The following is a 22,226-nucleotide window of genomic DNA, read 5'->3' as shown; positions in this document are numbered from 1 at the left end:
GAAATGCTCCACACAACCCTATAAATGCTTTATATTTCCTTGGTATGTCAACTGAATAAATTTTTTATGTTTATTCAAGTAATTTTCCAATTTCATATTATGGCCTAAAAACCACTGTAATGTTTGAATGGGTTTATTGTGCATTAGTCAACAATTAGATTTGTTGCTTTAGTCACAAGGTTAAAAACAAAACAAAAAAACGTATAACGTGAAAATGCTCATATATAAAATTTTTAGCAAAATGATGAATTCAGATATAAAAGGTCACAATACAGGTATCCGAAGTTTGCATATTGATAAGGATTGGCAAAGGCAAGTTTTAAATGTGATAATTTTTAGTGTAATGAAAGATCACTAGCAGGTCATTTGCATTTTTAAAAAGTAGATATTCAAAATTAAGACTCTTTATTAGAGATCTGTGAAAGCTCATCCAAAGCAGCACTGACAGAATACAGTCAGAATCAGGTTCTGGAACTGCACTATGCAGTTTGCTTTCATGATCTCCTCAATCCTCACTTCATCTTTATGAGGCAGGTACTATGATAATTCCCATTTTTCAGATCAGGAAACTGAGGCGCTGAGGGGTTAACTCATTTAATTAAGCTTATCTAGTTAGTTAGTGGCCTGGTAAGGATTTGAATCCAGGAAGTCTGTAACTTATCCATTGTACCAAACCGAATTTAAGTCCTACGCCATCTGGATAATATTTAACTGGAAGATGGGCTGGAGAAAAGCACTGAAATATATGGACTCTATTGTCCTTATAAATTGATGAGACATATGCCAAACATTTTCTTACACTTGTAGTATACTTGAAAACAGTGGTTTTAAATTAAAACAAAAAAAATTGGAGCGGGATGTCACAGGCACTTAAAAAATGGAATGAAAGCATTGGATCCTTTTCCTGAAAAAATATGCATACACACATTTGGCATATAATTTAGCAGGCTCATGAGCCCTCCATAGACCCCTGATGGTCTCCCTGGGATCCCACTGACCTTAATGAAAGATTCATTGTCTATCATATTTTACAGTTTTAAAATACCCATTATAATGTGTATTTTTATTTTTATTGAAATGCCCTTAATGTAGCAGCCAAAAGATACTCCTTGAAGAAATAAAACTAGTTAGCGGAAGGTCACTGTCATTCTTTGCCTATTCTCACTTTTAGCAACAACAGAGGTATAACCTTCCTCCTGTAAAGTTTTATATGAGAGATGGCAGTGTAAACTGCATGAGGACTTCACAAAACAGAGGACAACGTGGCTTCATGACGGGAGGCTGGAGATGGAAAGTACCAATGATCTTTGTAATTACAGAGTGTGAGGCTGAATTTGAGCCAAAATATTTGCAGTGCCTAAAGTAGCAAGGCCACTGACCCCGTAATACTTCCCACAGTGACTGTACTTGTGGTTTTATCTGCAGTCTTCAGAGTCTGTCACTGTTCACTCTCTTGAGACTGAAACTTTTATTTTTACATACAGGATGCAGTAAGCAGTAAACATATTTTTTCTTTTTTACAATTAGCAACGTTAATAAACACTCAACAGCTCGCATGATTTAAAGAGTTCCATCTTTTGTTACACTAGGTAGTTGTTTTTTTTGTTTTGTTTTGTTTTGTTTTGTTTTGTTTTGTTTTTGGAGACGGTATCTCCCTCTGTTGGCCAGGCTGGAGTGCAGTGGCGCCATCTCAGCTCACTGCAATCTCCACCTTCCGGGTTCAAGCGATTCTCCTGCCTCAGCCTCCCAAGTAGCTGGGATTACAGGCACGTGCCACCACACCCAGCGAATTTTCGTATTTTTAGTAGAGACAGGGTTTCACCATGTTGGCCAGGGTGGTCTCACCATGTTGGCCAGGGTGGTCTCAATCTCCTGACCTTGTGATCTGCCCGCCTCGGCCTTCCAAAGTGCTGGGATTACAGGCGTGAGCCACTGCGCCCGGCCAGACTATGTAGTTTTAACACTAAAGGCTGCAACCTAGAAAACTTAATTATCTGCCATCATGAAAAAATGAGCTTTATTTTTTACGTAAGTGCGGTTTACAGTTCTTCAATTCCAAAACCATTTAAATTTGAATCATTTCTCAAAATCTTTAAAAAATGTATTAGACACTCCATCGGCTTTCAAAACCAAGTATACTGAACATAATTGAATCATTTGTAAATGCCTGGATCTCAGTTAAGAACCTTGGTTAGTGCCCGTGCAGTTATGCAGCAATACTTTCTGAAGCTATAGGGTGGATGGGGCAAAACAGCTCTAGAGTACTAGAGGTTTTGAGCATATATATGTATACGAATGTTCAAAAACTCAAAAAAGTTGGCCGGGCGCGGTGGCTCAAGCCTGTAATCCCAGCACTTTGGGAGGCCGAGACGGGTGGATCACGAGGTCAGGAGATCGAGACCATCCTGGCTAACACGGTGAAACCCCGTCTCTACTAAAAATACAAAAAAAAAAACTAGCCGGGCGAGGTGGCGGGCGCCTGTAGTCCTAGCTACTCGGGAGGCTGAGGCAGGAGAATGGCGTGAACCCGGGAGGCGGAGCTTGCAGTGAGCTGAGATCCGGCCACTGCACTTCAGCCTGGGCGACAGAGCCAGACTCCGTCTTAAAAAAAAAAAAAAAAAAAATCTCAAAAAAGTTATATATATTGACTATTCTATATCAATATATTCACAACAGTTGTATAACTTACTACATTTAAATAATAAATATATTCAAAATAGTTATATAATTTATTAAATTTAAATAATAAAATTTAATCCCAGTTAATTTATTGTTTATACAATAGATATTAAAATGTATTAAATTTTAATAAATTTCTAAATTATTAATAAATTAATAATCTAATTTAACTATAATTAATGAAAACAGGTACTATAAAGATTGATCTAATTTCCTTTTGACTCCCTACCCTCTCCATCCCGACTATCTTGAGCAAAGTTTGTCTTTGGAAGTAAAATGGTGGTACTGATTTTTACTGCTACCGGAATTCTGATTTAAGGCCTTGTTGCTCCAGAAGTTTTAAGGTTTGACATATTTGATTACTAGTTACTCTTGAGTCTCTGCCTTCTGAAATATTTTATTTTCTTCCCATTGCCTTGACAACCCATACCTTTCCATTAAACAAGCCAAACATGTCCAATGGCTAATGTAGGGAAGACTGTTTTCCTCCTTTTGCCTAATTTACAACCTACTTGGCTAATTCTTCATCATCTGTGGTTCCATTTTAGTATTACTGGTACTATGAATTTTATGATTATTAATGAAAGTTGGTTTCTAACAAAATGGAAAATTTGGTAACAAAAGTTCAATCAAATATTTTTAAAAGCCACTTAATGTAATAATTCAGTGGCATGCTATTCCATATATAAGTAAGAGCTAAAGGTAAATCCATTACATTAAAATAGTCATGTTATTTCTAAAAATTAACCAATCTATGCTGTTTACTTGAAATAATTCCTGACAACATTATCGAGAAGAAGCAGGCATCAGAAGTGCCAGATTTAGTGTCAGAATAATATTTTAAAATGAAAATTAATTAGGTATGATCTGTACAGTAAATCAGCTTCAGCAAGAAATCAACTCTTCAAGGTAAATGTAAACTAACACACATGCTATTCCTTATTTAAGAGTCATATTCAAGAGGGATTCAGGTAAGACTTTCAAATGTTACCTTTCAGTATCATACTTGAAAAATATGTCATTACTTTTCTTTATAGAATTCAGGAAGTAACTTGATTGACAATGTATATAATGCAATTTTTTAAAAGATACTTAAGCATATGTAACCTCCTATGCAATTGTGATTGTTCTTTTCTATAGGTCTCCAGGCATAGAGCTATTGCCATATAACAAATCCACCCCCAAAACTCTGTAGCATACCACAATAAGTATTTATTATGGAAAAATATTGGAAAACTTGTCCAGCTGGAAAAAGCATTATGTATTTATGGGACTGTGGTGAGTTGATTGCATTGGAAAAATATAACTAAAAGAGTTTAAAATGGCCAGGACAGATTTTTTTTAGGTTAGGAAAAGAATTTCTGCTCCAATTAAAAGTGCTTCAAGGAATACTACTCATCACCTTCACATCATGAATACCTTTTGAATTTTGTCTATGATCCTGGTAACACACCCCATGAAGACTCTTGATTTAATATACACTCTACAACAGTACAACATTCATATAATAATGAAAACTTACTAGGGATGTATATTAAGTGATTTATATCATTTTCATTTGTAACCTTAGTGCCTTCACAAAAAATACATACTTTTAAGTTGTAGAATCAAGTAACTTTAAAATACTTTTTAAGGGATTTCTACAGGAGTTTGCCAACTTTGGGACAATTCCGTCACAAAGAGTTTCAAATATTTTTGAAAAACAAAAATTTGTGTTATATAAAGAGAAGGCAAATGCGGATAATACTAGCACAACGTTAGTCCATTATAGGTTGTGATATGTATATTTATCACTTGTTATCTGAACTATTTTTCCCACGTTGATTTATAATCAAAAAGTTAGAAATGTTAAAGCTTAAAAACTACATGAATAAATTATAATAAACTTACATAGTATCCTAAGTATGAAACTTTTCAAAGTTGGGATGCCTCCAGGAGATAGAGTAGCTCTCTTCATTTCTCTTCCATTTTCATTTCATTATAGTACTTACAGCATAACTACTTGACCTTATCTTGACCAGCAAAAACCAGGAGGCAATGATATACATTACCAAGTCCACAAGGGTTGTAAAATCAACACTAAATTGTTTTCAGTTTGATTTTTATGATCTACAGTTAAAATGTCATAATAAATAAAGCAAGTGTTTAAAAAATAATGGAAGAGAGAAGAATGAGAGGATTCAATGCAATGTGGGAACTGTTTTCTCATTTCATTAAGCATGACCTCAATTTAAATAATATTATAAAAATTATAATGGAAAAAGTTTGAAGTATATGCAGTAGTGTTGTTATTATTCATCTTCAGTTAGCGTGTGCTCTATTAGGTTAGGCATTATGGTAAATATTTACACATGTATCTTTACTCTTCACTTCCTTATAGTATAGAATATATGGACATGGACATGAATATGATGTATGTATATTGATGAAGAAACTGAAGCTCAAATTGTTTACATTTCTTCCTACAATGTGGGCTTACTCTTTCCTGGCCTCAGGATCTACACTCTTTTTACAGATGAGGACTTTGCTACCAGGGAGCTTAAGAGTCTTACTGGGGTATTCCTCTATTGTCTAAACCCTTAATCTGAAAAATTCCATGGAGAATGTTGTATATGCCTTATACATATATATAGATTTTTACACATACAAACATTCTTCCATTTGAAAAAAATGCATAATCTAGTCTCAATCTTCTTTTGTTACAAAAGAAAAGACTAAAAACCCTGGTGAAAATGAAACCTGAAATGTCTATTAAAATCTGATATTTTAGACATAAACTTCTGAACATTTATTATCCTCTTTTATTGCCTCGGTTTGGAGCACCAACACTAGTCCCTTAATTCTAACAAACATGGTGTGCTAACACACACACAACATAATTATCCTCATGATACCATTTTGCTTCACCATCTTAATTTACTTGACTGTACATTTCTTACAGGGTTTATTGCTATTATTTTAAATATAGTGCAGGGATCATTACATATTTGGAATGTTCCATAAATACTTACAAGTCGATGTTAGTTTAGCTTAGCGCCCTTAAAAGCCCAAATGAACTAATAGCTTGTCAGTATTTTAAGCAGGTAACCCAGACTGGAATTAAGTCAAAGAAAGGGGAACAGAAACACATATTTAAAATGTACTAACTCATATCCAGATAGCATTTCTACCTGTGGTATCTAATGAAGCATCCCATCCCCTCCTCTTTAAAGTCTTCCCTGGCCTTCCCAAGCCATTAATCACTCATATGTGGCATGAAATACCTTGTAAACATTTATTTATATTCTTGTATGTCTTAGAAATGGTGAATGATCTGAAGTCACAGATTAAGCCTTGTTCATCTTTATGTCCCATGGCTGGCACGGCACTTGATACGTATGTGCCCAATAGGTATTTGAGAACTGAATGAGAGAAAACAAGGAACATTTCTTTAAGCTATGTGTCTCACTATTGCTATTGTGCTTGGCTCTGTACTCTATTATGTTTTTGTCACTTGAAAGACATGTTCTTTAAAGTGGGACTTTCATTTTTTAAAAATATATTGACCACGTCTCTGGTCAGATGTCCATCTGGTCAACCTACTTTGCACATCTGATTGAGAAAGGCAAGACCCAGCACTCTTACTCTCCTAGGCCAGAGTGGAACTGCTACCCCTGACCTCACACCACTATCAGCCCTAAATTTAACACAAACCCTTAAGTGGTCAAAAGGCTTCAGAGAAGTAAAAATGAGTGTGACTCACAAAAACAGGAAGACTCTACCCTAGATTTGCGGAGATAGTTTCTTATAGAATGAATTAATTTTGTAGAACTAAGTATCCATTTATTAATCATGTAGTTGTTGGATTAAAGTGTATATGCTTTTAGAAAATGCCATTAGGTAAGTTTTAGCTAATAATAAAAAAAAATACACTAAAAAAAATAAAAACACTACTGGGATGTCTCGAAGCTTAAATATCAAAAGGGGGCTTAAGTATATATTAAATACTGACTATATGCTGATTTTAATTCATAAAAACTCTTAAAAGTAGAAATTAATGTTCCCACTTTATGTATAAGAAATCTAACCAGAAAAGTGAATAAATTGTCTAATTTACAAAGCGTTTAAGTGATAAAACTGATATGAACCCAACTTTGTTTACCTTAAAACCCATACTTTTTCCAATATACAGTACTTCCCACTATATTTTAATATTTCTATGTATATGATATAATTCTACATGCTTGATTTTTTTTAATGTAAGCATCATCTTATGGAGAAGCATGCTTTGAAAAGGGAATATTTTGTTCGTGATTAGATTTATTCTTCCTTAGTAGAGAAAATATCTATGACCAGAAACCATGGCAACACAGAAAGAGAATGTGAATTTCGAGAAGCAAGAAGAAAACTTTTAGATAAATAAGATTTTTGTTTTTCTCTTGAAAACATCTTTAAGAATGCTGCAGATGAGGAAAACAAGTATCTGAAGATGTAGGCGATGAAGCAGTATGCGAAAAGCAAATTTTTTTTATGAGTTTCCTCAGTCATTAACAATAAAAGTTAGCATACCAGGAACCATTTTAGGCAGTGAGGAAGTCAGCAAAGAAAATAAGATACAGTTTCTATTCATAAAGCATTGAAAGTTTGCACCTTTGCATGTCCCAGGAAAAATATAAAGATATGTGGCTAATTTTGAATATTATCCAATTGAAGTCCTGTTATGACACCTATTCTTATTGCAAGGACTGAGTAAAAGGGAGGCCAGACTGAGGTGAGCTGGATTCACTTGAGTGCCTCACAGGGAGCAAACTTGTGTTTTCCAGAAAAACTTTAGTAGATGAAATAGGAGTAATGTGTATGGTGTGTCAGCCTTATAATGGCTTGTCTTCCAGCTTAATGACAACAACGCAGTGGGTCTCCCTAAATAAGAGGCAATTCAGCTCCTTCTTCTTCCCTCCCTCACCTGCACCTCGAGCAACCTCCTGTCAAATCAAGCCTCCAAATCGAATTTTCCAATTCCTTGTCCCCTGGGTCCAACACTTTTGGTTCTTCATACCTTGTTCCTGGGTCTTTCTTCTATCACCAACCCTCAAGTGTATGTTCTTTTTTACAGCAGTCCTTCCTCTCTTTTCTGTGACTGTTCTGGTCTCCTCCAAGAAACATGGGTCATTGTGCCTCAGATGGAGGTGTGAAGCATGAGATCCCAGCACTGAGTGAGTCCCGGCCTAGAAGGCCACCTGGGGACCATGGCAGCTAATTGAAGCTTCACTTTCACAGCTGTTGGTGATGGCTGAGACCAAGATTATGCCAGTTTGGAATATTGGACCCCTTAGTCAAAGGAGATGAAAAACTATTTCTGAAGTGAGGAGCTGTTCTGGAAGGCAATGGAAATGAGTTGGATTGGAAATAAGATGCCAAAAAAAAAAAAAAAAAAAACCTCAGAAAATTGTGTGATTTGAAATGTTAGATCTTTTAAAAAAAGGGGCTCAGAGCAAAGATGTGTACACAAGAACTAGATTTCAGATACATTTGCTGATAATTGAATGCAATAATTTTTCAAATGCTTATCCATTTTGATCTCCTATGAAATCTATCTTTCTCCACATATGTGACTTTCACACACATTCATTTAGTCAATAAATATTTATTGACCACTTTGCAAAGCACCAAAGAAAGCAAGACTGAGAGGATGCCTAGGCACAATATTAGAAATGACTTTATATTAAAGCTAAGCCATAAGCTGAGTCTGAGAAGACTGAAGCTCACTATTTTAGGAAGAGCATTTCAAGCAGAGAGAAAGTCCCAAAACACAAGAGAACTAGTTCAGTTAGGAATCACACATGGTTCAGGGTGGAAAGAGTGGCATGTAGGGGGAGCTATGTTGGTGGGGGGTTCAGGTTGTGACATTCTTTAGAGCCCAGACTATGAAGGAGCTCCTAGGTCACATGAAGGAGCTTGGATTTTACTCTGAAGTTTTTGAGCATACAGGGGTTCTGAGTAGGAGAATGGCTCGATTTGATCTGGTCATCTTGGGGACTGTTCATTGATTAGAGGTGGACAGTGAGGGAGAGGGATTAGTGCAAAGACTCCATATGAAATGAAAGTCTGGGGGTAGCATTATTCTTTGAGAATATAATCGGGAATATAATGGGGAAACAAATTAAAAATGATGTTGGACTTGAACATGTTGAATATAAGACATTAATGAAAACATCATGTAGAGAATTACCATCCATCCATTCGTCCATCCTTTATCCTGCCATTCATCTGCCTATTTATCATACATACACAATTACTGAATGTTTATCAGGCCCCAGGTACTGTGCTAGGCACTGTCCCATAAGCAGTGGACATCAAAGCCTGAAGCTGGAGGGAGTGATCCTTGCCAGAGTGCCACCTTCTGGTGGGTGGTGGCATGCAGTGGGCGTGGTTAACATGGTCCAGGTAGACAGTTTAAGTAGAAGACGACTTAACTTAGAATTCTATTTTCAGATTCATCTCATGGTGGCATCTCTTGCTTTTTATGTTCTCCTCCACCTAAACTCCTCAGATGTTTTAGCCAAACTAAAAAAGTTAACAGATCAAGCCAGGGGACAAATATCTCTTCATATAGTGATTGTTTCTGAAGGAACCCTCTCCCTTACCCCTTATTTCACCTGTCCCCTTTTTCTATTCCCTGTGAAGGTCAAAATAAATTGACATTGAAAAAAACAACCATTTGGCTTTATAAAAAATAAAATTGAGCAATTTAATGGAAATTTAAAATGAATGCTATATAAAATGCATGCTTTATAATGCCAGAAGTTAAAATGAGAAGTAAATTAGTTCCAGATGGGGGTCTAGGGATTGCTTTTAAATTACTGTGTTTGCTTAAGCCTGAAAATTTTGACTACTCTTGCATTCTCACAAAAATATCACTGAGAACACATCAGTTCTCTGTATAAATCATTTCTTAAGGCTAAGTGGTGTAATCTCCAAGAATTATTAGGGAAACACTTTTGTTTTTGAAAATCTAGCCTGGGAGTCTAGCTTCAGTGCACCTCAAGTTCTGAAAATTGGCTTTTATTTTTTAAACTCGGAAATGGTAAGGTAAAGGTTAATCTGGTCCTGGTAATTTGGTTTTGGGCTGACACACGATGAGAGGAAAAATGGCAGAATCATTGCTTTTAATTCCTAACAAGTTTGAAAAGCAGTGGCGATATTGGAATGCTTAAAAATAATGCAAAATCAAGAAGAATGTTAGTTTTCTATAGAAAATTAACCTGTATGATTAAATGATAATATTTTCTTGAATAATTTAAATTGAAAGTAGAAACAAGAGAAAATAAATTTGGAATACGGTAATCAACTGATTTGGTTTTATCTTTTTGTTTGTGTCTTGATGGTTAATAAATCAAACGGGTTTTGTGTCCAAGATTTCAAAGCAATTTTATATAAGTTGAAAATTTTTATTTATGTTAATTTAAAAAGCGATGGTTAATAAATAAATTACTAAATTTCCCAAGGCAGTGTTTTCAATTTAATAACTTATATTTCATTCCAAACCATCATGTTTAAACAGAATTATTTGTAAGGTATTAAGCATTTTGTTAAGTTGTCAAGGGATTTGGATATAAAATTGAGATTTTTAATTTTTACTTTTTCTTGGAAAAAGAAATACATATGATGTTAGTGCCTAAATTTTTTTCCTACACTTATGTTACTAGGGCACATAAGAAATTGACAACTGAAAACATTTGGACTTTAATGTGGACATAAAAGTGACTCAGAGTGACTAAGTATCCCAGAGAAGCAGAGGAGTATCTGGCATAATCCTCACTGGATGACCTCCTTATACGGATCCAAGGATCTTACAAGTTACTCTCTTCATCATGTCCTTTTCTTTAGACTGATCTGGGTTCCTGTTCAGATGGACACATACAGTTCATTTGCAGTTCCTAAATAGGCTGTGCCTATGGATTCTAGTCCAGGGGGAAACCTCTAACAGTAGGGTGTCTCCATTTGCAGCCCAAACACCACTCCCATGACTACCTTTATACCCCATAAGAAGACAGGAAGCCTTAAACATATGGAGAACCAGGGCCTGGTGAAATAAGGGTGTGAGTGGAAGGAATTATGGGTGTTTGAGCTGGAAAAGCACCCCAATTCTGAAAAGCTTATAAGCCAGCCTAAGAAATTTCCAATTATGTTTAGGATGCTGGCAAGCCATTAACGTATTATAAACCAAAATATGACATGAACATATTTTTGTTTTATAAAGGTCACAGCTGTTTCAATGCCAAGATGAACTAGGAGGATGAAGGTAATCATGGACACAAAAGGCCTAGTTAGGAGTCATTTCCAGTACTACAAAGGGAAAGAAAGTAGCACTGAAAGGTTTCCCTTTCACTCCCACCATTAGTAAATGTGTCTAATAATAATTGGAAATATACAGTATGTGACCTATTCAGACTGGCTTCTTTTACTTTGCAATGCACATTTAAGGTTCATCCATGCCATTGCCTGGATTGATCACTTATTTCCTTTCATTGCTGAATATTCTATTGTATGGATATACCACAGTTTGCTTACCCAGTAACTAAATGAAGAACATCTTGGTTGCTCCCAGTTTTTGGCAATTATGTTTTGGCAATAAAGATGTGCATGCAGGTAACTGTGTAGACATAAGTCATCAAGTCAGTTGGGCAAATATTTAGATGCATGATGGCTGGATTATGGTAAGACTTTGTTTAGCTTTGTAAGAAACTGCGAAACTCTTTTAAAACTGCCTGTACCACTTTGCATTCCCACCAGTAACGAATGAGAGCCCCTGTTGTTCTACATCCTTCTCAGCATTAGAATATCGCTTTGTCAGGTTTTTGGCTTTGGATTTTAGCCATTCTAATAGGTGTATTGGTATCTTGTTGTTTTAACTTGTAAGTCTCTAATTACACATGATACTGGGAATATTTTCATGTGATATTTTTGCTATCCATATATCTTGTTTGATGGGGTGTCTGTTAGATCTTTTGCCCATATTTTATAAATGAGACTTGATTTTTTAGAGCAATTTTATGTTCACAGCAAAATTGAGCAGAAAGCACACAGAGTTTCCACATACTCCCTGCCCTACCCACCCCTCTCCCCCCTACACACAGCCTCCCCCATTATTCATATCCCATACTAGTGTGGTAACTTTTTTTTTTTTAACAGTTGATGAATCTACATTGATACATTATTACTACTAAAAGTCTATAGCTTTTGCTATGGTTCACTCTTGGGGTTGTATATTCTGTGGGTTTTGATATGTGTGTGTGTGTGTGTATGTGTGCGTGTATATATATATATATATTATATATATATATATAATGACATGCAACTACTATTATAGTATCATACAGAATAGTTTCACTGTCTAAAAGTCCTCTGTGTTCTGCCTATTCATCCCTCTCTTTCCCCTAAATCTTAACAACCTCTGATCTTTTTACTGTCTCCATAGTGCTGCCTTTTCCAGAATGTCATATAGTTGGATCATGTAGTGTGAAGCCTTTTCAGATTGCCTTCTTTCACTTAGAAATAAGCATTTAAGTTTCCTCCATGTTTTTTCATGGCTTGATAGCTCCTTTCTGTTTAGTGCTGAATAACATTCCATTGTTTGATGTACCACAGTTTATTTATCTATTCATTTACTGAAGAATATCTTAGTTGCTTCCAAGATTGGCAATTATGAATAAAAGTTCTACAAATATCCATGGGCAGGTTTTTGCAGGGATATACATTTTCAGACTATTTGGGTAAACATCAAGGAATTTGATTCCTGAATCATATAGCAAGAGTACCTTTAGCTTTTAGTAAGAAACTGTCAAATGTCTTCCAAAGTAGCTACACTCGTTTTGATCTCCACCATCAATGACTGAGAGGTTTTTTTGCTCCACATCCTCACCAGCATTTGGTGTTAGTGTTTTCGATTTTGCACAATCTAATAGGTGCGTAGTTGTATCTCACTGTTGTTTTCATTTGCAGTTCCTAAATGATACACGATGTTGATAATCTTTCCATATGTTTATTTGATATCTGTATATCTTTTACGATGAGATGTCTTTTCAGATGTTTTACCCATTATTTTAGTTGAGTTGTTTTCATTGTTGAGTTTTAGAAGTTCTTTGCATATTTTAGATCACAGTCCTTTATCAATTATGTCTTCGGCCAATATTTTCTCCCAGTCTGTGGCTTGTCTTATGATTCTCTAGACAGTGTTTTCTCACAGAGAAGTTCTTAATTTTAATGATCTGTTTGGAAATTATTTCTTTCATGCATCATGCCTTTGTGTTGTATAAATAAGTCATCACCATACCCAAGGTCACACAGATTTTCTCCTATGTTGTCTTCCAGGAGTTTCATAGTTTTACAATTTACATGAAAGTCTGTGTCTCATTTTGAGTTAATTTCTGTGATTGGTGTAATATCTATATCCAGGTTCATTTCTTTCTTCCTTTTTTTTTTTTTTTTTTGCATGTGGATGTCCAGTTTTTCCAATATCATTTGGTTAAAAGACTGTATTTTCTCCATTCTGTTGTCTTTGCTTCTTTAGCAAAGTTGACATTATTTGTGTGGGTCTATTTCTGATGTCTCTATTCTGTTCCATTGATCTATTTATCTATTTTTTCACCAGTAGGATACAGTCTTCTGATTACTGTAGCTTTATAAAACTTGAAGTCAGTCCTCGAATGTCCTTCTCATTTAATATGGTGTTACCTATTCTGAATCTTTGGCTTTTCCATATAAACTTCAAAAAAAATTTTTATTTTAATATATATTTTTTGAGATGGAGTCTCGCTCTGCTGCCCAGGCTGGAGTGCAGTGGTGTGATCTCGGCTCAATGCATCCTCCACTTCCCAGGTTCAAGTGATCCTCCTGCCTCAGCCTCCCAAGTAGCTGGGATTACAAGCATGTGCCACCATGCCCTAATTTTTGTATTTTTGGTAGAGATGGAGTTTCACTATGTTGATCAGGCTGGTCTCAAACTCCTGACCTCAAGTGATCTGACCGCCTCAGTTTCCCAAAGTGCTGGGATTATAGGCATGAGTCACGGTGCCCAGCCTCCATATAAACTCTAGAATCAATTTGTTGATATCCACAATACAATTTGCTGAAATTTTGATTTCAATTGCATTGAATCTGTAGACCAAATTGGGAACTGACATCTTGACAATACTGATTTGTTCTATACATGAACATGAAATATTTCACGACTTACTTAGTTTTTCTCTAATTTCTCTTATCAGAATTTTGCAGTTTTCCCCATAGAGGTCTTGCACATATTTTTGTTAGATTTGTGGCTAAATACTTCATCTTGTGATAACATAAATGGTAGAATGTTTTAAATTTCAACATTTTTTCCACTTGTTCATTGCTGGTATATGGGAAAGTGATTGACCTGTATCCTGTAATCTTTCCGTAATTGCTTATCTGATCTGGGAGTTTTTTGTCTATTCTTTTTAAATTTTCTACATAGATGATCACATAATTTGTGAACAAAGACAATTATATTTTTTCTTCCCAATTTGTATTTTCCTTTTTTTGTCTTATTCCACCAGCTAGGACAGCATTATGATGTCAAAAAGGACTGGTCAAAGGAGTTATTCTTGCTTTGTTACTGATCTTAGAGAGAAAGCACTTGGTTTCTCACCATTAAATGTAATGTTAGCTATGAGTTTTTTGAAAAACGTACCTTATCAAGTTGAGAAAGTTCTCCTCTATTCCTAGTTTGCTGAAAGTTTTTATCATTAATGGGTGTTAGATTTTGTCAAATGCTTTTTCTGTATCAGTTGGTATGATCATGTGATTTTTCATTCTTTAGCCTTGATTTGATACATTTCATTAATTAATTTTTGAATGTCAACCAGTCATTCCCATTTATTTGGAATAAATTCCACTTGGTCATGGCATATACACCTTTTTATTCATTGCTGGATTCAACTTGTGAATATTTTGTTCAAGATTTTTGCATTTATGTTCATGTGCGATATTGGTCTATAGTTTCCTTTTCCCTTAATACCTTTGCCTGCTTTGGGGATTAGGATAATACTGGCCTCATAGAATGAGTTAGGACATATTCCCTTTGCTTCTATTTTCTGGAAGAAATTATAGAGAATTGCTATGTTTTTTGCTTAAATGTCTGATAGAACTCACCAGTGAACCCATCTGGGCATGGAACTTTCTGTTTTGGGAGGTTATTGATTATTGATTTAACTTCTTTAATAGGTATGTGCCTGTTCCAGTTGTCTATTTCTTCTTGTGTGAGTTTTGTAGATTGTGTCTTTCAAGGAATTTGTTTATTTCATCTAGGTTATAAAATTTGTGGGCTGAAATATTTGCCCATATAGTATTCCTTTATTATCCTTTTAATGTCCATGAACTCTGTCATGGTATCTATCCCCTCTCTTATTTCTGCCATTAGTAATTTGTATCTTCTTTTTCTTGGCCTGGCTAGAGGCTTGTCAATTTTATTGCTCTTTTCAAAGAATTAATTTTTAGTTTTGTTAATTTTTCTATAGACTTTCTATTTTTAATTACATTGATTTCTGCTCTAGTTGTTATTATTTCTTATCTTCTGTTTATTTTGTGTTTAATTCACTCTTGTATTTCTAGTTTCCTAAGGTGGAAGCTTATGTTATGATTTTAGATCTTTATTCCTTTTTAATACATGAATTCAATGCTACAAATTTTTTTTTAGTCACTGCTTTTGCTGTATGACACAAATTTTGATAAGTTGTATTTTTACTTTCATTTAGTTCAAATTATTTTAAATTTCTCAAGATTTCTTCTTTCACCCATATGTTATTTAGAAGTGTGTTGTTGAGTCTTCAAGTATGTCGGGATCTTTCCAACAATCTTTCTGTTGTTGATTTCTAGCTTAATTCCATTGTGGTCTGAGAACATTCTTTGTATGATTTATATTCTATTAAATTTTTTGAGGTGTTTTTTATGACCTAGAATGTGGTCTATCTTATGAATGTTCTCTGTTAGCTGAAGAAGAAAAAAATGTGTATTTTGCTGTCATTGGATGAAGTAGTCTATAGATGTCAATTATATGCAGTTTATTTATGGTGCTATTGAGTTGAACTGTGTCCTTACTGATTTTCTACCTGCTGGATCTGTCCATTTCTGATAACAAGGTGTTGAAATCCCCAGCCATAATGGTGGATTCATCTATTTCTCCCTAAAGTCCCATCAAGTTTTACCTCACACATTTTGATGCTCTGTTCTTAGGCCCATATATATATTAAATATTATTATGACTTCTTGGAAAATTAACTCTTTTATCATCATGTAATGTTCCTTTTAATCCATTATAATTTTCCTTTCTCTGAAGTTTGTTCTGTCTGATATTAATATAGCTATTCCAGTTTTCTTTTTATTGGCATTATCATATTTCTTTCTCTATCCTTTTACTTTTAATCTATATATGTCTTTATATTAAAATATATTTTATATTGGATGCACTCTGACAATCTCTTTTAATTGATGTATTTAGATCAATGATGTTTAAAATGATTACTGATATATGAAATTAATACCTATCATATTTGTTATGTTTTCTATTCATTGCCTTTCTTTGTTTCTATTTTTTGTCTTTTACTTTTTTTCTATCTTTTCTGGTTTTAACTAAGTGCTTTATTTGAGTCTATATTCTCTCCTTTCCTATTATATCAATTTTACTTCTTTTTTTACTTCATTTAGTACTTGCCTTGGAGTTTGCAAAAGATATAAATTTACAATTAATCCAAGTCCACTTTCAAATAACACTACACTACTTTATGGGTAGAGCAATACCTTATAACAATAAAATAATCCTAATTCCTCCCTCCTGTTCATCATATCTTCGTTGTCATTCATTCAATTTATACATGAGCTATTACAAATACATTGTTTCCTTTACTACATTGACAAACTGTTATTTGTTAGCTAAATTAAGAGTAAGAAAAACTAAAATTTTAATTTTACCTTTAAAATTACCTTTTTCTGTAATGCTCTTCCTTTCTTTAGGTACAATCCAGTTTCTAAGCTATATCATTTCCCTTCTCTGAAGAATGTATCATATCATTTTTTTTTCAAGGCAGGTTTATTGGCAGCAAATTCAATTTTTGTTGTCTAAGAAAGTCTTAATTTATCCTTCACTTCTGAAGAATAATTTTTCAGGGTATAGAATTCTAGGTCGGTAGATTTTATTTTTTGTCAAAATGCTTCAGATATTTCATTTCACTCTCTTCTTCCTTGCATAATTTCTGAGAAGTTTTAATATTATAAACCTGGCTGTCATTCTTTGGCATTTATCCTGCCTGTGTTCTCTGTGCTTCCTGGATGTGTCGTCTGGTGTCTGACATTAATTTGGGGGAACTTCTCAGTCATCATTTTTTCAAATACTTCTCTTATTTTCTATTTCCCCTCCTTCTGGTATTGCCTCTCCATGCATGTTGCATGGAAAATAATGTATATTTGTACCACAGTTGTACCACAGTCCTTGGATATTCTGTTCTATATTTTTCAGTGTCTTTTCTCTTTGCTTTTCAGTTTTACCAGTTTCTATGACATATCTTTGAGCTCAGAGATTTTCTTCCTTTGGCCATGCCCAGACTCATTAGCAAAGAGACTGAGGAAAAAGGCATTTACAGGTATTCTTTATTTCTGTTACAGACATTTTAATATCTAGCATTTCTTTAGACGTCTTTCTTAGACTTTCTATTCACATTAATCATGAGTTTTTGCATATTGTCTACTTTTTCCAATAGAGACTTTGGCATACTCTACCCATGTTTAAATTAGGTTACTTTTTTCTTATTGTTGTTTTAATACTTCTTTGTATATTTAGGACGTAAGTCCTTTTGCACATACATGTTATTTGCTTTGCGAATAACTTTCTAACTCTGTGGCTCATCTTTTCGTTCTATTAACAGTGTCTTTAACATATCAGAAGTTTTAAATTTTAATGAAGTCCAATTATCAATCTTTTTTTATTTTCATGGATCTTTTTTTTTGATGTCACTTCTAAAAGGTCTTCATGAAACTGAAGTTTACCTAGATTTTCTCCTATATTATCATCTAGAAACTTTACAGTTTTGCATTTTACATTTAGATATATGATCTATTTTGATTAATTTTTGTGAAAAGTGTTCATCTGTGTCTAGACTTTTTTTTTTGTTTTTTTTGCACTTGCTTTTTACAGCACCAATTTGTTTTTAAAAAGCTATTCTGTCTACATTTACTTGCCTTTGCTCCTTGGTAAAATATCAGTTGACTTTATTTGTGTAGGTCTATCTCTGAGCTCTTTATTCTGTTTCATTGAACTAATGTCTATTCTTTCATGAATACCATGCTGTCCTACAGCCTTATAAATAAGCCTTGAAGTCTGGTAGTGTTAATGATGGAACTCATTATTCCTCTTTAATATTGTGTTGGCTAGTCTAGGTTTTTTTACCTTTCCATATAAATTTTAGAAACAGATTGTTGATATCTACAAAATCAGTTGCTGGGATTTTACTTGAGTTGGATTGAATCTATAGGTTAAGTGTGGAAGAACTGGCATCTTAACAATATTGAGTCTTCCAATCTGTGAACATGGAATACCTCTCTATTTATTTAGATCTTCTGTATTAGATCAGAGTTTTATAATGTTTCTCACATAGATCTGGTATGTATTTTGTTAGATTTATACATAAGCATTTAATTTTCCATGTGCTGTTTTAAATTATAATGTGTTTTTAATTTCAAATTCCATCTGTTCATTGCTAGTATATAGAAAAGCAATTAACTTTTATATATTAACCTTGTATACTGTTATTTGATATAATTACTTATTAATTCCAGGGGTTTTGTGCTAATTTGGGGGAATTTTCTACATAGAAAATCATATCATTTGTGAACAAAGACACTTGCATTTCTTCCTTCCCAATCTGCATATCTTTATTTCCTTTTCCTGTCTTATTACACTAGTTAGGTCTTCTGGTGAAATGTTGTATAGAGGTGTTAAGAGGGGCTATCGTTGCCTTGTTTATGACCTTAATAGGGGAAAAACCCAATTTCTTACCCCTCAAGTATACTATCTTCATCTGGTTCTGCTGCTAGGCTAATGCTGGCCTTATAGAAAATGTTCACTGCTTCTATTTCTGTAGAAAATTGTCTCACATCTTTCTTAAATGTTTGGTAGAATTCGCTAATGGAATTTCTGTCTGCTTTCTTTTTTAAAAAGTGTTGTGAACTGAATGTTTGTGTCCCTCCAAAACTAATATATGAAAATCCTAACCACCAGGAGGTGAAGTCTTTGGTAGACAATAGATCATGGGAATGAAACTCTCATGATTGGGATTAATGCCTTTATAAAAGACATTCCTGGGAGTTCTCTTACTCTTTTTCTCCCATTTGGGGGTTAGTGAAAAGACAGCTACCTGGAAACCAGGAAGAGAGCCCTCACCAGATACCAAATCAGCCAGCACCTTGATCTTGACTCCCCAGCCTCAAGAAGTATGAGAAATCAATGTTTATTTTTTAAGCTACACAGTTTATTACACTCTTTTATAGCAATTCAAACTAACTGAAACCGAATGTTATTAATTATTGATTCAGTTTCTATTTCTTCAATAGATGGTTATCTATTTCTCACTATGTGGGTTTTGAAAATTTGTGTCTTTCAAAGAATTGGTCCAATTCACTTCATTTTTAAATTCGTGACCATAAAGTTATTCATAGTATTCCTCTATTAAACTTCAAATGTCAATTACCAGCGGTAATTACTCCGTTTTCATTTCTGGTATTAAGTTGTATCTTCTCTCTTCTTGGTCAGCCTAACTAGAGATTTATCAACTCTATTGATCTCTGCAAAGAACCAGCTTCTGTTTTTGTTGACTTTACTGATTTCCTCTTTTCAATTTCACATGATTTCTGCCCTATGTTTTAATTTTTGTTTTCCTTTTGCTTGCTTTAGATTTAACTGTTCTTTCTCTAGTTTCCTAAATTGAAAGCCTAAATCATTAATTTTACATTGTTATTCTTTTTTAAACAAATGCTTTCAATGCTATAAATGTCTCTCTAAACACTGCTGTCACGGTCTATCATAATTTTGATAAATTCTATTTTTACTTTCATTGGCTTCAAAATATTTTATAAATTTCTCTTGAATCTTATTTACCTTGTGTGTTATTTAGAAGTGTTTTGTTTAATCTCTAAGTACTGGGGGATTTTCCAACTATCTAGTTTGATTTCTAGTTTCATTCCATTATTGTCTGATAACATAGTTTGTATAATTTATATTCTTTTAAATGTGTTGAGGTGTGTTTTATGGCCTAGAATGTGATCTATCTTGTTGAATATTTCATGTGAATTTGAAAATAGTATGTATTTTGATGTGGCTGGATGAAATATTCTATAAATGTCAATCAAGTCGAGTTGACTGATAGTGATTTTCAGGTCAACTATATCCTTCCTGATTTTTTCCTGCCTCCTTGGTCTTTCAGTTACTGAAAGCAAGGTGATGTATTCTCCAGTCATAATAGTGGGTTTGTCTATTTCTCTTTGCAGTTTGCCTCAGATATTTTGATGCTCTGCTGTTAAGTGCATGTTAAGAATGTTATGCCTTCTTGGAGAATGAACTCTTTTATCATTATGTAATGACCCTCTGTTTTAATCTATTCAAGCTGCCACAGCAAAATACTATAAACTGGGTGGTTTGTGAACAACAAACATTTATTTCCAACAGCTCTGAAGGCTGAGACGTCTAAGATCAAGGCAACAGCAGATCAGTTCTCTGGTGAAGGCCTATTTTTTGTTTCGCAGCCTTCTCGCTGTGCCCTCACATGGTAGGAGGGATTAGCTAGCTTCTGAGGTCTCTTTTATAAGGGCGCTAATCCCAATCATGAGGGAAAAGCCTGATCATCTCCAAAAGGCCTTATCTTCTAATACTATCATCTTGGGAGTTAGAATTTAAACATATAAATTTAGTCAGGGGGACACAAACTATGAGACTATAATATCCTCTTTATCCCTGATAATTTTCCTGTTCCAAATTCTGCTTGTCTGAAATCAATTCAACTAGTACACCTTTCTTTTGATTCATGTTAGCATGGTATATCTTTCTCAATCCCTTTAGTTTTAACCTGTGTCTTTAGATTTAAAGTGTGGTGTGTGTTTGTTGTAGACAACATTTTTTAAATTCACCCTGACAATCTCTTTTAATTAGTGTGTGGAGACCATTTACCTCGGAAGTAATTATTGTCATAGCTGAATTAATATCTACCATGTTTCTGTTTTCTATTTGTTCAATTACTCATTGTTTCTTCTTTTTCTTCTTCTCCTTATTCTGACTTCTATAGTTTCAATTAAGCATTGCATATAAATCCATTTTTGGACATCTCTTAGCATATCGATTATACTTTTAAAAAATTTAGTTCGTCCTAGAGTTTGTAATATACATTTACAACTATCTAAGTCCACTTTCAGGTATTCTTAGTATATACCACTAAGTATACACTTAGTATATACTTAAGTAGTGCAAGTTACTTTATAACAGAATGTTCCCAACTCTTCTCTCTCATCTCTTACATTACTGCCTTTCATCTTCCTTACCATATGCTACAATCACCCAATACATCATTCCTATTATCATTTGAATAACAGTTATTATTAAATCATTTTAAAAATAAGAAACACAAAAGATTTTGTTTTACCTTATTTATTCTTTCTCTATTGTTTTTTCCTTTTTAATGTAAATCTGAGTTTCTGACCTATGTAATGTTTTTTCTCCCTGAAGAATTTTTTTTAACATTTCTTGTAGGGCAGCTCTGCTACCGATGAATTGTCAGTTTTTGTTGGCCTGAGAAAAATCTTTATTTCGCCTTTACTTTTAAAGGATAATTTCACTGGATACCTAATTCTAGGTATTTTTTTTTCTTTCAGAACTTAACATATTTCACTCCACTGTCTTCTTGCTTGGGTTCTGATGAGTCCACTATATAATTCGTATACTTGCTTCTCTATAGGAGAGATCTTCCCCCAACACCAACTTCTTTCAACATGTTTTTAGTCTTTGATTTTTTTTTTTTTTGGAGTTTTATATGATTTTCCTATGTGTATGTGTAGCTGTTTTGGTATTTACTTGTTGTTATCTGAGCTTTTGGATGTGTGATTTGGTAGTTGTCATTAGTTTTGGAATATTCTAAGTTATTATTTCAAATATTTATTTTGCTCCTTTCTCTTTCTTCTTTTTATGGTATTCTAACTATGTGTACATCTTTTGACACTATCCTACAGTTCTTAGATACTCAGTGTGGGGACTGTTCATTTTTATATTTTTCATTCTTTTTTCCCTTCGCATTTTATTTTGGGAAGTTCCTATTACGTATTTTATTTTATTTTTTTCTATTTTGAGATGGATTCTCGCTCTGTTGCCCAGGCTGCAGTGCAGTGGAGCAATCTCGGCTCACTGCAACCTCCACCTCCCGAGTTCAAGCTATTCTCCTGCCTCAGCCTCCTGAGTAGCTGGGACTACAGGTGCCCACCACCATGCCCGGCTAACTTTTGTATTTTTAGAAGAGATG

General features: G+C 34.1%; 1 protein-coding gene across 3 annotated transcripts in view; it reads right to left on the bottom strand.

Moving 5' to 3' along the window:
• The window catches only part of LOC105481683 (RAS like estrogen regulated growth inhibitor), a 125,851-nt gene that overhangs the window by 13,367 nt on the left and 90,258 nt on the right, over positions 1-22,226 (bottom strand). The gene's annotated exons all lie outside the window — the stretch shown is intronic.

The sequence above is a fragment of the Macaca nemestrina genome, chromosome 10 (genome assembly GCF_043159975.1).
Source record: "Macaca nemestrina isolate mMacNem1 chromosome 10, mMacNem.hap1, whole genome shotgun sequence".
NCBI classification, from domain to species: domain Eukaryota; kingdom Metazoa; phylum Chordata; class Mammalia; order Primates; family Cercopithecidae; genus Macaca; species Macaca nemestrina.
This window is presented reverse-complemented; position numbering and strand designations above follow the sequence as displayed.